At 43.4% G+C, this 14,760-nt stretch overlaps 1 pseudogene; it reads right to left on the bottom strand.

The window, feature by feature from the left end:
- Positions 1 to 13,400: 13,400 nt before the first annotated feature.
- Positions 13,401 to 13,676, bottom strand: LOC114206195 (small ribosomal subunit protein eS27 pseudogene; annotated as a pseudogene).
- Positions 13,677 to 14,760: the final 1,084 nt, after the last annotated feature.

Here is a 14,760-nt window from a genome sequence, read left to right as displayed (position 1 = left end):
TGATAAAGATGTTTTAAGGTAGATCGCGGTAATAACTTCACACCTCCAAATATATTAGAAACCACTGAATTGTATATTTTAAATGGGGGAATTGTAGGGTGTATGAATTATATCTTAATAAAGCTGTTACCACAAAAGTGGTCTTTGGATTGGAATTTAATGGTAATACAATGAAAAAAAGAGAATTGATGGTGACTGTTTCCTGAAAACCCCAGTTTGCACCAGGACCGGAGCCCATATGCTTCTTAGTTATTAGACCCTAAATATCCTACATATTGGCTTGTTGGTCATTCCCTTCCTTGTGTGTAACTTCTTTACATTCTGGCGCAGCAAATGCCAGCCCAGCCAGACCGATTGTTCTAGAGGACAGGAGGACATCTTGGCATTCTAAAGCAAACTGGAAATTCTCTGCCTCCCCTTGTTAATCCTGCTAGCGCTCTCTGGAGCAGAAATGAGATCCATGGCTTCCCTGGCACTAGGCTGTCCTGCAGTCCTCTGAGAAAAATGCTGTGTGAATTCTGCCCCAGGTAGGTCTGCAAGCACGACGAGCAAATCTGAGACGACGAGACATGGTCAACTGCAGCCTGATGATCTCACAGCGCGGTCACAGCCACGGCTGTAGCGCTCCGTGCTCCCAGGTTTGGGCTGTTTTCCTTCTAGAGAGGCGCGCACACATCTGTCTTTTGAAAATGTGTTTTTTTAGGGGCACCTGGGTGGCTCAGTTGGTTAAGGGTCTGCTTTCAGCTCAGGTCATGATCCTGGGGTCCTGGGATCGAGTCCCGCATCAGGCTCCTTGCTCAGAGGGGAACCTGTTTCTCCCTTTCTCTCTCCCTCTGCCGCTCCCCCTGTTTGTGCTTGCTCTCTCAAATAAATAAATAAAATCTTTAAAAAATAATAATAAAATAAAAATGTGTTTTTTAAATGATGAACTTAAATAACTACACAGAGAAAGAACCCAATGATTGTTTACATTAAATTTATTTCCTTTTAAGTTATCTTGTAAGGTCTGTAGAATACTGACATGCTTTAAAGAATATATTTACACTCAGCATGTGCATGGCGCTTTCACCTTCTATCGTTGCTGAAATATTCAGACCTGAATACACTGACATGGTCCATGTGCTGGTTGTTAATGGCCACCGAGTATTTCAGATCACTGTATGATTTGCTCAGTCATTTCCCCTTTTCTGTGTGTCTGGCCCGTTTCCAGTTTTACACCATATTAAATAGCAACTGCTGTGTATATATTTGCACATATTAGGGTTTTTTCCTTAGGCATTATTTTCTTGTAGCATATTCCCAAAAGGGGAATTACTGGGTCAAAGAGTTCCATGGCTCTTGTTACATATTGTCCAATTTTTCTCAAGGAAGAGAAGAAGCACTGTAAAGAGCCACCAGCCGGGTATGCATGTGCTCATTTCCTTAAAGTCCTGCCAGCATTGTGCTTTATTCTAATTAAAAAAAAAAAAAAAGATTGTGCCTGCTTAATGGGAGATTGTTTTAAGTGACATTTGTATCATTGCTGGAGGTTGGAAATCCATCAGCTTGGCATGGGGCCAGACTTCCAAAGGTCTCTGTAGGGATCCCAGCAGGAAAGCCTGCCCTGAGCCACAGCCGGAGGAGAACATGCAGGCCAACGAAGAAGCACCCCACCAGCGTCCCGTTGTGGGTCCCCTTTAACACAAGCGACTTGTAAAGAACCTTGTACCACACGTGTGAGGCATACAGTTGGCGCTCCAAGAATGCAGGCTCCGCATATTCTGGCCCTGAGTGTAGAGGCTCCAAAACTTCTTTATGTTAGTGTAGACCTGCAAACTCTCCCTTAAGAGATCCCCCTTACCCACATTTCCAGAAGGTGGTTGGGGTCCGTCTGACAGGTTTGGGTTGTATGGAAATATGGATGGAATTGGAGATCCTTTGGTCCTGGAGGGGCACTCTAGGAAGCCACCGGGGGACTGGGAGTGTGGCTCTGTCCCTCCTTCTTCCCACTTGCAAAAAGAGAAAATTCCACCCTGTTTGCAGAGGCTGAGAGCCTACTGCAGTCAACTCTCTCCCCTGCAGCCAACGGTGACCGGACCTAGAGCTGCCCCATGTTTCTGCGCCCGGAGCTCCCTGCAGATGGAGGTAGGATTTAACCCCCACGGCACGCGTGGCTGCTTCAGTTCTGGGCATGTTCTGGACTGTGGAGATTCTCGGGCTCAGCCCGCGATGATCCCAACTGGAGAGCCACTGATACCCTGTGGAGTTTCTTGCCTCCCAGCCTGCACACCTGCTGGTCCCTTGGGCAGGATGCCTTCCCCGCTCACTGCTCTCGCTCTCGCTCATCCCTCTAATGGGGTTATTGTCTTTTCCAAGAAGCCCGTTCCTGACCGGCCGTTCTGGGTTAGGAGCTGCTGTCTGTGTTCCCACAGCATCCTGCCCTTTCTTCCTCCTCCCACGGGTCCTACGAGACTGTGGCAGCCACACCACGTTTCCCCGGGACCAGTGCAGTATCCGGTGCATGGTTCAATTTGGTGAAAGAATGGGTGAACGAATGAATGAGAGGATGAATTCATTAGCCCTGGGACTTACAGTGGACACAGGGTCAGCAATCCAGGGCTGCCCAGAAATCTGTGACACATTCGAGACAAGTGAGCCTGCCTGACTCCTGGGGCAGGAGCAAGGGGAGGGGCTGTCACCTTGCTAACAAGCTCCAAAGTAGCCCTCATAACCCAGTTTTCCTCCAGCTCGATCCAGTTCAGATGCAGTGCTAACCCTCCACCTTGGGATCATTAACTCTAATTGTAATAACAAAAAACACACCTACCCGTGCGGTGGCCGATCTGACTGTGCCCATTTAAGGGAAGAAAAGAGGTGGCAGTCTCATTCTCAGAAGCACCGCCCCCCCGCCCCGCCCCAACCTCCTGCATCAGCTTGCATACCAGTCCCTTAATTACCCTCACCTCTTTAAACCCTGACCACGAAAACTTCTGGAGAGAAGGTGCCTTGAGAGCATGAGCTCCCCTTCTCCGTTCTCTGGCCACTGAATAAATTTACCTGCTTGCTGCCAAATACTGTTTGGTTATTTGGCAAACGGTATTGAATAGAGAAAGAAGCTACCTCTTTGGTGAAAGGGCTGGGGTCTGGTGGCAACTAATTCCACAGTTCTCTTCCAACTTCAGTAAAATCAGGATCACTTCCTCCAAATGTTTTCCAGGCTATCATCTTTGTTCTCACAACTTTCATGAAATGAGACCAGAAAATAAAAAATTAACAAGAATCCATCAAGCACAACCTTATTTCGAGAAAGCAGCTTTCCTTTTTTTCTTTTAGACCCTACCAAACCTCACGCACGTACCCCATCCATTCGAGGTCCGAGTCCTCTCCTGATCACAGACATTATTAATGAGCAAATGGAAAGTTCTAGAATCCCTGGGCACGAGGCAGCCGTCCTTGTCTGGGGTGGGAGGGAGCAGACATTCTAATCTGAGGTAACTGCAAGGAATACAAAACCGAACAAACAAGTAACAAGGGATTAGAGCTGAGACATGTGCTGAATCTAGGTCTAAGAACAAGGAAGGCAACACTGAGGGAGTGCCAACCAGTGCTGTCAAGAATGTATGCAGCGGAGAGGAGAGCAACAGGTGTGTTGGCCAAGCAGGAGCTGTGAGGTCAAAGCCTTGCGTCGAGTGGTCCTGGCAAAATGGTCTCAGAAGAACCAAATGCACTAGGAGTAGAAAAAGTTTCCAGAAAGGAATCCAATATGGCCATTGCCTTCTAAGCCTTCCTCAAGCATCCGGTCAGCAGGGAAGGCAGACAGAGAAACAGAGACCACTAGTCATACCCACAGAACGGACTGATGACCATCTGAACGGAAAAATGACCATCTAACTTTTTACAATGGCGGTAAATAACAATTAACTTTTCATTTGGCAGCTTGGACAGAATGCACATTAGTGCTCACTTAAGCGAAGAGATTCCTTACTATGACTTTGATATTAAAAATGATATTAAAAAACCAATCTTTTAATGTAATCTCCCAAATTTTAAAGTTCCACATACTCTGTGGGAAAGAGACAAAATTAAAACTTTTTTGCAACAATGCTGTTTTGCACAGTTTTTAATTGTCTTGGCCAAATTCAGATTCTTTAGAGAAGTAGTAGGTTAGGTGGGATATAAATTATAAATTATAAAATATAACTTTATAAATTATAAAATTTACTAAGTAAAACTCAACTCTCTTGATTCTACTATTCTGTCTCTACCATAAGTTGTAGCCATTTACAGTTAAAGTTTAATTTTTTTGGTATATCACATAATTGAAGACAATATGAACTACTATTTCTCAGGCAATTAGAGATCCTATTTGTTTTAATTATAATTTTCTAAAATAGAAAGTTTCTCAAACTGGGAATCATAGATGCTTACACATTTGCAAGATTTTATTTTTTAAAAAAGATTTTATTTATTTTTGCAAGGGAGAGGGGGAGAAGGCACAAGCGGGGGTGGGGGAGGGCAGAGGGAGAAGCAGGTCCCCCGCCGAGCAGGGAGCCCAATGCGGGACTTGATCCCAGAACCCCAGGATCATGAACTGAGCTGAAGGTAGATGCTTAACCGACTGAGCCACCCAGGCGCCCCATCTGCAAGATTTTAATTTTGTTGTTTTGTTTTATTGATACGTTTTTAAAACTTATTGAAGACGAAACTCACCAAGATAATTTACATTTGATATTTTTAGAAAAAGACTTTATGTTTCTTAAGTCCATATGTTCTCAAATTGAGGTTCATGAACAAATTCTGAGAGAACTAAAAATTATTTCCCTATAAATTCCTCAGGTTTTGGAAACATGGCAGAAATATAGATCCAAAGTCCATTCTAGTTTTGGGGCTAGCTTCAAATTAATGACATATAACCGCTGTAGCTCATATTTTGTAGTATCTCTTCAGCATGAAACTAAATCCCTGGGTGTAAAAGATCTACTCCTACTTTTAATTTCTTGATGCATTTTTGTTTTTCCATGGCAGGTCTTAGCATTTGCCAAGAGGGTTTTTTTCCCCCCTAGGACCATGGTTTTTGTTTTTTTTTTAATTTTTTATTGTTATGTTGATCACCATACATTACATCATTAGTTTTTGATGTAGTGTTCCATGATTCATTGTTTGTGCATAACTCGCAGTGCTCTATGCAGAATGTGCCCTCTTTAATACCCATCACCAGGCTAACCCATCCTCCCACCCCCTCCCCTCTAGAACCCTCAGTTTGTTTCTCAGAGTCCATAGTCTCTCATGGTTCGTCTCCCCCTCCGACTTACTCCCCTTCATTCTTCCCCTCCTGCTATCTTCTTCTTTTTCTTTTTTCTTAACATATGTTGCATTATTTGTTTCACAGGTACAGATCTGTGATTCAACAGTCTTGCACAATTCACAGCGCTCACCATAGCACATACCCTCCCCAATGTCTATCACCCAGCCACCCCCTCCCTCCCACCCCCCACCACTCCAGCAACCCTCAGTTTGTTTCCTGAGATTAAGAATTCCTCATATCAGTGAGGTCATATGATACATGTCTTTCTCTGATTGACTTATTTCCCTCAGCATAACACCCTCCAGTTCCATCCACGGCGTTGCAAATGGCAAGATCTCATTCCTTTTTTTTAATAATTTTTTATTGTTATGTTAATCATCATACATTACATCATTAGTTTTTGATGTAGTGTTCCATGATTCATTGTTTGTGCATAACACCCAGTGCTCCACGCAGAATGTGCCCTCTTTAATACCCATCACCAGGCTAACCCATCCCCCCAACCCCCTCCCCTCTAGAACCCTCAGTTTGTTTTTCAGAGTCCATCGTCTCTCATGGTTCGTCTCCCCCTCCGACTTACTCCCCTTCATTCTTCCCCTCCTGCTAGCTTCTTCTTTTTTTTTTCTTAACATATATTGCATTATTTGTTTCAGAAATACAGATCCGTGATTCATCAGTCTCGTACAATTCACAGCGCTCACCATAGCACATACCCTCCCCGATGTCTATCACCCAGCCACCCCATCCCTCCCACCCCCCACCACTCCAGCGACCCTCAGTTTGTTTCCTGAGATTAAGAATTCCTCATATCAGTGAGGTCATATGATACATGTCTTTCTCTGATTGACTTATTTCCCTCAGCATAACACCCTCCAGTTCCATCCACGTCGTTGCAAATGGCAAGATCTCATTCCTTTTGATGGCTGCATAATATTCCATTGTGTATATATATCACTTCTTCTTTATCCATTCATCTGTCGATGGACATCTTGGCTCTTTCCACAGTTTGGCTATTGTGGACATTGCTGCTATAAATATCGGGGTGCACGTACCCCTTCGGATCCCTACATTTGTATCTTTGGGGTAAATACCCAGTAGTGCAATTGCTGGATCGTATGGTAGCTCTATTTTCAACTGTTTGAGGAACCTCCATACTGTTTTCCAGAGAGGCTGCACCAGCTTGCATTCCCACCAACAGTGTAGGAGGGTTCCCCTTTCTCCGCATCCCCGCCAACATCTGTCGTTTCCTGACTTAATTTTCGCCATTCTGACTGGTGTGAGGTGGTATCTCATTGAGGTTTTGATTTGGATTTCCCTGATGCCGAGCGATGTGGAGCATTTTTTCATGTCTGTTGGCCATTTGGATGTCTTCTTTGGAAAAATGTCTGTTCTCATGTCTTCTGCCCATTTCTTGATTGGATCATTTGTTCTTTGAGTGTTGAGTGTGATAAGTACTTTATAGATTTTGGATACTAGCCTTTTATCTGATATGTCATTGGCAAATATCTTCTCCCATTCTGTCGGTTGTCCTTTGGTTTTGTGGACTGTTTCTTTTGCTGTGCAAAAGCTTTTAATCTTGATGAAGTCCCAAGAGTTCATTTTTGCCCTGGCTTCCCTTGCCCTTGGCAATGTTTCTAGGAAGAAGTTGCTGTGGCTGAGGTTGAAGAGGTTGCTACCTGTGTTCTCCTTTAGGATTTTGATGGACTCCTGTCTCACGTTTAGGTCTTTCAACCATCTGGAGTCTATTTTTGTGTGTGGTGTAAGGAAATGGTCCAGTTTCATTCTTCTGCACGTGGCTGTCCAATTTTCCCAACACCATTTGTTGGAGAGACTGTCCTTTTGCCATTGGACATTATTTCCTGCTTTGTCAAAGATGAGTTGACCACAGAGTTCAGGGTCCATTTCTGGGCTCTCGATTCTGTTCCATTGATCTATGTGTCTGTTTTTGTGCCAGTACCATACTGTCTTGATGATGACGGCTTTGTAATAGAGCTGGAAGTCCAGAATTGTGATGCCACCAGCTTTGCTTTTCTTTTTCAATATTCCTCTGGCTATTCGGGGTCTCTTCTGGTTCCATACAAATGTTAGGATTATTTGTTCCATTTCTGTGAAAAAAGTGGATGGTATTTTGATGGGGATTGCTTTGAATGTGTAGATTGCTCTAGGGAGCATTGACATCTTCACAATGTTTGTTCTTCCAATCCATGAGCATGGAACGTTTTTCCATTTCTTTGTGTCTTCTTCAATTTCTTTCATGAGTATTTTATAGTTTTCTGAGTACAGATCTTTTGCCTCTTTGGTTAAATTTATTCCTAGGTATCTTATGGTTTTGGGTGCAATTGTAAATGGGATCGACTCCTTGATTTGTCTCTCTTCTGTCCTGTTGTTGGGGTATAGGAATGCCACTGATTTCTGTGCATTGATTTTATATCCTGCCAATTTACTGAATTTCTGTATGAGTTCTAGCAGTTTTGGGGTGGAGTCTTTTGGGTTTTCCACATACAGTATCATATCATCTGCAAAGAGTGAGAGTTTGACTTCCTCCTTGCCGATTTGGATGCCTTTGATTTCTTTTTGTTGTCTGATTGCTGTGGCTAGGACTTCTAATACTATGTTGAATAGCAGTGGTGATAATGGACATCCCTGCCGCGTTCCTGACCTTAGGGGGAAAGCTCTCAGCTTTCCCCCATTGAGAATGATATTCGCTGTAGGTTTTTCATAGATGGTTTTTATGATATTGAGGTATGTACCCTCTATCCCTATACTCTGAAGAGTTTTGATCAAGAAAGGATGCTGTACTTTGTCAAATGCTTTTTCTGCATCTATTGAGAGGATCATATGATTCTTGTTCTTTCTTTTGTTAATGTATTGTATCACGTTCCATTGATTTGCGGATGTTGAACCAACCTTGCAGCCCAGGGATAAATCCCACTTGGTCATGGTGAATAATCCTTTTAATGTACTGTTGGATCCTGTTGGCTAGTATTTTGGTGAGAATTTTTGCATCCATGTTCATCAAGGATATTGGTCTGTAATTCTCCTTTTTGATGGGGTCTTTGTCTGGTTTTGGGATCAAGGTAATGGTGGCCTCATAAAATGAGTTTGGAAGTTTTCCTTCCATTTCTATTTTTTGGAACAATTTCAGGAGAATAGGTATTAATTCTTCTTTAAATGTCTGATAGAATTCCCCTGGGAAGCCGTCTGGCCCTGGGCTTTTGTTTGTTGGGAGATTTTTGATGACTGATTCAATTTCCTTAGTGGTTATAGGTCTGTTCAGGTTTTCTATTTCTTCCTGGTTCAATTTTGGTAGTTGATACATCTCTAGGAATGCACCCATTTCTTCCAGGTTATCTAATTTGCTGGCATAGAGTTGCTCATAATATGTTCTTATAATTGTTTGTATGTCTTTGGTCTTGGTTGTGATCTCTCCTCTTTCATTCATGATTTTGTTGATTTGGGTCATTTCTCTTCTCTTTTTGATCAGTCTGGCCAGGGGTTTTTCAATCTTGTTAATTCTTTCAAAGAACCAGCTCCTAGTTTCGTTGATCTGTTCTACTGTTCTTTTGGTTTCTATTTCATTGATTTCTGCTCTGATCTTTATTATTTCTCTTCTCCTGCTGGGTTTAGGCTTTATTTGCTGTTCTTTCTCCAGCTCCTTTAGGTGTAGGGTTAGGTTGTGTATTTGAGACCTTTCTTGCTTCCTGAGAAAGGCTTTTATTGCTATATACTTTCCTCTCAGGACTGCCTTTGCTGTATCCCAAAGATTTTTAACAGTTGTGTTTTCATTTTCATTGGTTTCCATGAATTTTTTTTAATTCTTCTTTAATTTCCTGGTTGACCCATTCATTCTTTAGTAGGATGCTCTTTAGCCTCCATGTATTTGAGTTCTTTCTGACTTTCCTCTTGTGATTGAGTTCTAGTTTCAAAGCATTGTGGTCTGAAAATATGCAGGGAATAATCCCAATCTTTTGGTACCAGTTGAGACCTGATTTGTGACCTAGGATGTGATCAATTCTGGAGAATGTTCCATGGACACTAGAGAAGAATGTGTATTCAGTTGCTTTGGGATGGAATGTTCTGAATATGTCCGTGAAGTCCATTTGGTCCAGTGTGTCATTTAAAGCCTTTATTTCCTTGTTGATCTTTTGCTTAGATGATCTGTCCATTTCAGTCAGGGGTGTGTTAAAGTCCCCCACTATTATTGTATTGTGGTCAATGTGTTTCTTTGCTTTTGTTATTAATTGCCTTATATAAGTGGCCACTCCCATGTTAGGGGCATAGATATTTATAATTGTTAGATCTTCTTGTTGGATAGACCCTTTAAGTAAGATATAGTGTCCTTCTTCATCTCTTATTACAGTCTTTGTTTTAAAATCTAATTTGTCTGATATAAGGATTGCCACCCCAGCTTTCTTTTGGTGTCCATTAGCATGGTAAATGGTTTTCCACGCCCTCACTTTCAATCTGGGAGTGTCTTTGGGTCTAAAATGAGTCTCCTGCAGACAGCATATGGATGGGTCTTGTTTTTTAATCCAATCTGATAGCCTGTGTCTTTTGATTGGGGCATTGAGCCCATTTACATTCAGGGTAATTATTGAAAGGTATGAATTTAGTGCCATTATATTGCCTGTAAGGTGACTGTTACTGTATATTGTCTGTGTTCCTTTATGATCTATGCTGCTTTTAGGCTCTCTCTTTGCTTAGAGGACCCCTTTCAATATTTCTTGGAGGGCTGGTTTCGTGTTTGCAAATTCCTTTAGTTTTTGTTTGTCCTGGAAGCTTTTTATCTCTCCTTCAATTTTCAATGAGAGCCTAGCTGGATATAGTATTCTTGGCTGCATATTTTTCTCATTTAGTGCTCTGAAGATATCATGCCAGTCCTTTCTGGCCTGCCAGGTCTCTGTGGATAGGTCTGTTGCCAATCTAATGTTTCTACCATTGTAGGTTACATATCTCTTCTCCCGAGCTGCTTTCAGGATTTTCTCTTTGTCTCTGAGACTTGTAAGTTTTACTATTAGATGTCGGGGTGTTGACCTATTTTTATTGATTTTGAGAGGCATTCTCTGTGCCTCCTGGATTTTGATGCCTGTTTCCTTCCTCACACTAGGGAAGTTCTCTGCGATTATTTGTTCCAATATACCTTCTGCCCCTCTCTTTCTTCTTCTTCTGGGATCCCAATTATTCTAATGTTGTTTCATCTTATTGTATCGCTTATCTCTCGAATTCTGCCCTCGTGATCCTGTAGTTGTTTCTCTCTCTTTTTCTCAGCCTCTTTATTTTCCATCATTTGGTCTTCTATATCACTGATTCTCTCTTCTGCCTCATTTATCCTAGCAGTTAGTGCTCCCATTTTTGATTGCACCTCATTAATAGCCTTTTTGATTTCGATTTGGTTAGATTTTAGTTCTTTTATTTCTCCAGAAAGGGTTTCTCTAATAACTTCCACGTTTTTTTCAAGCCCAGCTAGTATCTTTGACGTCATGATTCTGAACTCTAGGTCTGACATCGTACTAATGTCTGTACTGAGTAGGTCCCTGGCTGACGGTACTACCTCTTGTTCTTTTTGCTGAGGTGATTTTTTTCGTCTTGTCATTTTGTCCAGAGGAGAATAGATGAATGAGAGAACAACATGCTAACAGGTTAACAACGTCCCCAGCAAATATATTCTCTACAAATCAGAAAAGACCAGAAACCAGGGGAAAAGAAAGGGAAAGAAAGAAAAAAGAATGAGAAAAGAAAGAAAAAAAAAGAAAAGATAAAAACAAAAACAGAACAATACAAAAAAAACCAGAATATGATCAAATATGATCAGGCTAGTGCATAGATCAGTGCCACACACTAGATTTTGGGTGTATTTTGGTCTGTTAGAAAAAAGTGCCTCCTATAATTTTAAAGGAAGAAAGACTTATATATGTACAAAATAAGGGTTGATACAATGAAGGGATGGAAGATGACTATTAAGATGAAAATTATAAAAAATTTTATAAAAGGAATTGATAAGTTGTTTGAAAAAAGAAAGAAGATTTAAAAAAAAAAGAAAAAAAAAGGGAGAGAATGTGATCAGGCAGGAGAGTAGAACAAAGCCATACACTAGTGATTAGGGTATATTTTGATCTGTTAGAAGAAACTGTATCTCAAAATTTTAAAGAGAGAACAACTTATATATATATACCAAAAATAAGGGTAACTACTATGATGGATAAAATATGACTCTAAAAATGAAAAATAAAAAATGTTTTTTTAAAAAAGGGGTTGATAAGATCTTGGTTGAAAAGGGAACAAGAAAAATTAAAAAAAGAACAGTTAAAAAATTAACTTTGAAAAACTAATGAATCATGGTAAAAAAGCCATGAATTCTATGTGCAGTATTCCCCCAGCGCTGGAGTTCTCCCGTTCTCCTTGATCTGTAACCTTGGTCTTGGCTGGCTGTTCTTGCCAATCTTCTGGGGGAGAGGCCTGTTGCCGTGGTTCCCAAATGTCTTTGCCGGAGGCGGAATTGCCCCGCCCTTGTCGGTCTGGGCTAAGCAAGCTGCTCGGGTTTGCTCTCAGGAGCTTTTGTTCCCTGCAAGCTCTCGGTACAGCTTTGGAGGACCAGGGAGAAAATGGTGGCCTCCCAATCTCCACCCAGAGAGCCGAGAACTCGGGGCCCCGCTCCTCAGTGCGCCCCCAGAGAAAAGCAGTCAATCACTCCCGTCTCCCTGGTCTCCGGCCGCACTCCGCGCTCACCCGGCCTGTGACCGAGCGTTTCTATCTCTGGCACCCCACCCCGTGTGGAGTCTCCAAACCCAGCAGATCCCTGCGGTGCGCTCCCGCGTCGCTCCTCCCGGGGGAGGGAGGGGAGTCTCCCCGGCTCTGCCGCTTGTTGGGTCCCTGCTGGAGGAGCAGTGGCCCGACTGGGCCGCGGATCACAGTTTATGGCCACCCCGAGCTGAGAGCCCGCGCCTCGGCTCCGTCTCTGCAGCCGGCTTCCCCGCTCCGATCCCTGGGAGCTCTGCCGCACTCAGGCACCCCTGGTCTTTCTGTGACCCCGAGGGTCCTGAGACCACACTGTCCCACGAGGGTCCCACCCCCCGCTTAGCCACTGGAGCGACATCCCTCAGCGGAGCCGACTTCTAAAAGGTCCGATTTTGTGCTCCGCGGCTCTAGCACTTGCCAGAAGCGGCCGACGGAGGCCCCCTCCCCCGCCGTCTGTCCTCCCGAATATCGCCTCGGATTCACTTCTCCGCACGTCCTACCTTCCAGTAAGTGGTCGCTTCTCTGTTCAGAGAGTTGTTGCTACTCTCCTCTTCGATCTCCTGTTGAGTTCGTAGGTGTTCAGAATGGTTTGATCCCTATTCAGCTGAATTCCTGAGACCAGATGAAATCCAGGTCTCCAGCTCCTCCGCCATCTCGCTCCGCCCCCCCAGGGCCATGGTTTTCTTCAGCGTTGTTAAAAATGCAAGTAGGAGTTGCATGAATTCTGCAGGCGAAGTAAAATGCATTTATCTTTTGCTTATTATAAGGGTTCTAGAACTGTTTGAAAGCTTCACACTGCCACCCTTACAAAAATAAATTCCAAATTATATAAGAGGTCATGAGTGCATTCACCAAATGCTGAAGGCACATGGGATAAAATTCAGATAAGGAAGGTCTACTATTCACAATACCTGATAGTGTGAGCTGGACCTTTAATAAGGAAATATCGAGGTTGAAGACAAAGAATTCCAATCTGGAATCACTCTCTATTGGCAAGGAATAAACCATTTAAAATTAATATTATTTAAATCCTGCCCAACTTCCTGGGCTAAGCTCAAAGATCACTTTCTTAGGGTTACCTTCCCAAATCGACCCATCACTTCCTTTTCCATAGCTGGCCCTGATCCCCTTGGAGGCATCTCCTGTAATCTGCTCCTGGCCTAAGGGACTCCCCATCTTTAACTTCTATATGAGTTATTAGGTGATATGTTGTCTCCCCTCTAAGATTACATATCGTTTTGTAAGGAGGGACCATATTCAGCTGCTCAGCGCGTGCATTGCCCACAATACATATGTATCTGATTAGTTAACAAGTAATTTCCTTTATATATTATTATTATTTTTTTTAATCCAAAATCTGTTAATTGGGATAGTTTCCCACTCATTTTGATTCAGGGTGCATGAAGTGCTGCTTCTGTCTGGAGGAGCATCCTTCTATAAGCCTCGCTTTTCCCCCAACAGCCTGGCAAAGGAGCCAACACACCAAACTACCGTGTGTGCTAAACGCGGTGGTGAGTGTGTCGCATCCTGAGCACTTCACGTCCACAGAGGAGGTAGGGCTCTGCACCAGGCGCTTCCTCTTGTGCTTCCTCTTCTCCTCTTCTGGGGACAGGTGGAGGCAGTCCTTCGTGGTCCTTCGCGAGGGGCATGTTCTCATGGGGTGGAAAGAACCAGTAATTTCTTAGATGTGAAGTGTTGCTTGTGGGTCATACTCCAGACTCAAGAGGACCACAGCCACGCATCTGTGTGTGAGGCAGACCCACTGCTGTGATGCTTGTCATCTGGTTCGTTCTCTGGAAATACTGGAGCAATGAGGGGCTGATAAGGATGGCAGGTCCCCACACAAACTTCGAAAGCACCAGACTCACTCTTCATCCACCTCGGCCCCTCATCTGGGCCAGACACGGTAGTGGTGCAGAGAAAGCTCATCCTGCCACTCCAACCCCACCCCCAAATCCCTTTCCAAAGTCTAAAATTCTTAGTGTGACATGACTCATTCATTCAACAAATATTTACAGGGCACCTGCTATACACAGAGACTTGCCTCTGACAGACCCCGGAGACCCAGTGGTGAACAGAAAAACCCCTGTCCCGCAGGAGCTCGCGTTCTAGTAAGGAGAGAGGATAGTGAGCAAACGTGTCTCGAGAGGGGCCGGGGGAGGCGGGGCGGGAGGGGTGAGTTGAGCTGGACCCCATGTTTGTACACTTGGGGTCCACGAACTCCAACAACGGGGCTCTTGAAAATGGGGGAAAAAAACGACATTTTCTACAGACTTCTAACCCAAATGTACCATTTCCTTTAACGATGAACGTGAGCAACATACCACACAGAGGTTTAGTAGCACAGGTGGTTTGACACCGAGGGAAACCACGTTTTCATATTATATTGCAGTGTTACAGATATGCTGAAATTGTTAACACTTGTTGCTGTCTGGAAACTCTGGTCCCCGTAACCCCTCTGCTAGATCTTGTTACTTCATGAGTTAATAAAGAAGCACATCTATTACCATTTAGAAAAGTATTTTGATAAGTGGATTCCAATGTAATTAGCTTCCTTTGTCAACTTATGTATTTCATCTTTTTATTGCATTCTTTTCTATTTTATGCACTATTCTGGAGGGGCGCCTGGGTGGCTCAGGCAGTTAAGCATCTGCCTTCGGCTCAGGTCATGATCCCAGGGTCCTGGGATCGAGCCCCACATCAGGCTCCCTGCTCCGCGGGGAGCCTGCTTCTCCCCCTCC

The sequence above is a fragment of the Eumetopias jubatus genome, unplaced genomic scaffold (genome assembly GCF_037043125.1).
Source record: "Eumetopias jubatus isolate StellerSeaLion01/CBP00866 unplaced genomic scaffold, mEumJub1_p1.0 scaffold_2, whole genome shotgun sequence".
Taxonomy (NCBI): Eukaryota; Metazoa; Chordata; class Mammalia; order Carnivora; family Otariidae; genus Eumetopias; species Eumetopias jubatus.
Note: the sequence above shows the minus strand (reverse complement) of the source record. Positions and strands in the feature narration are given on the sequence as shown.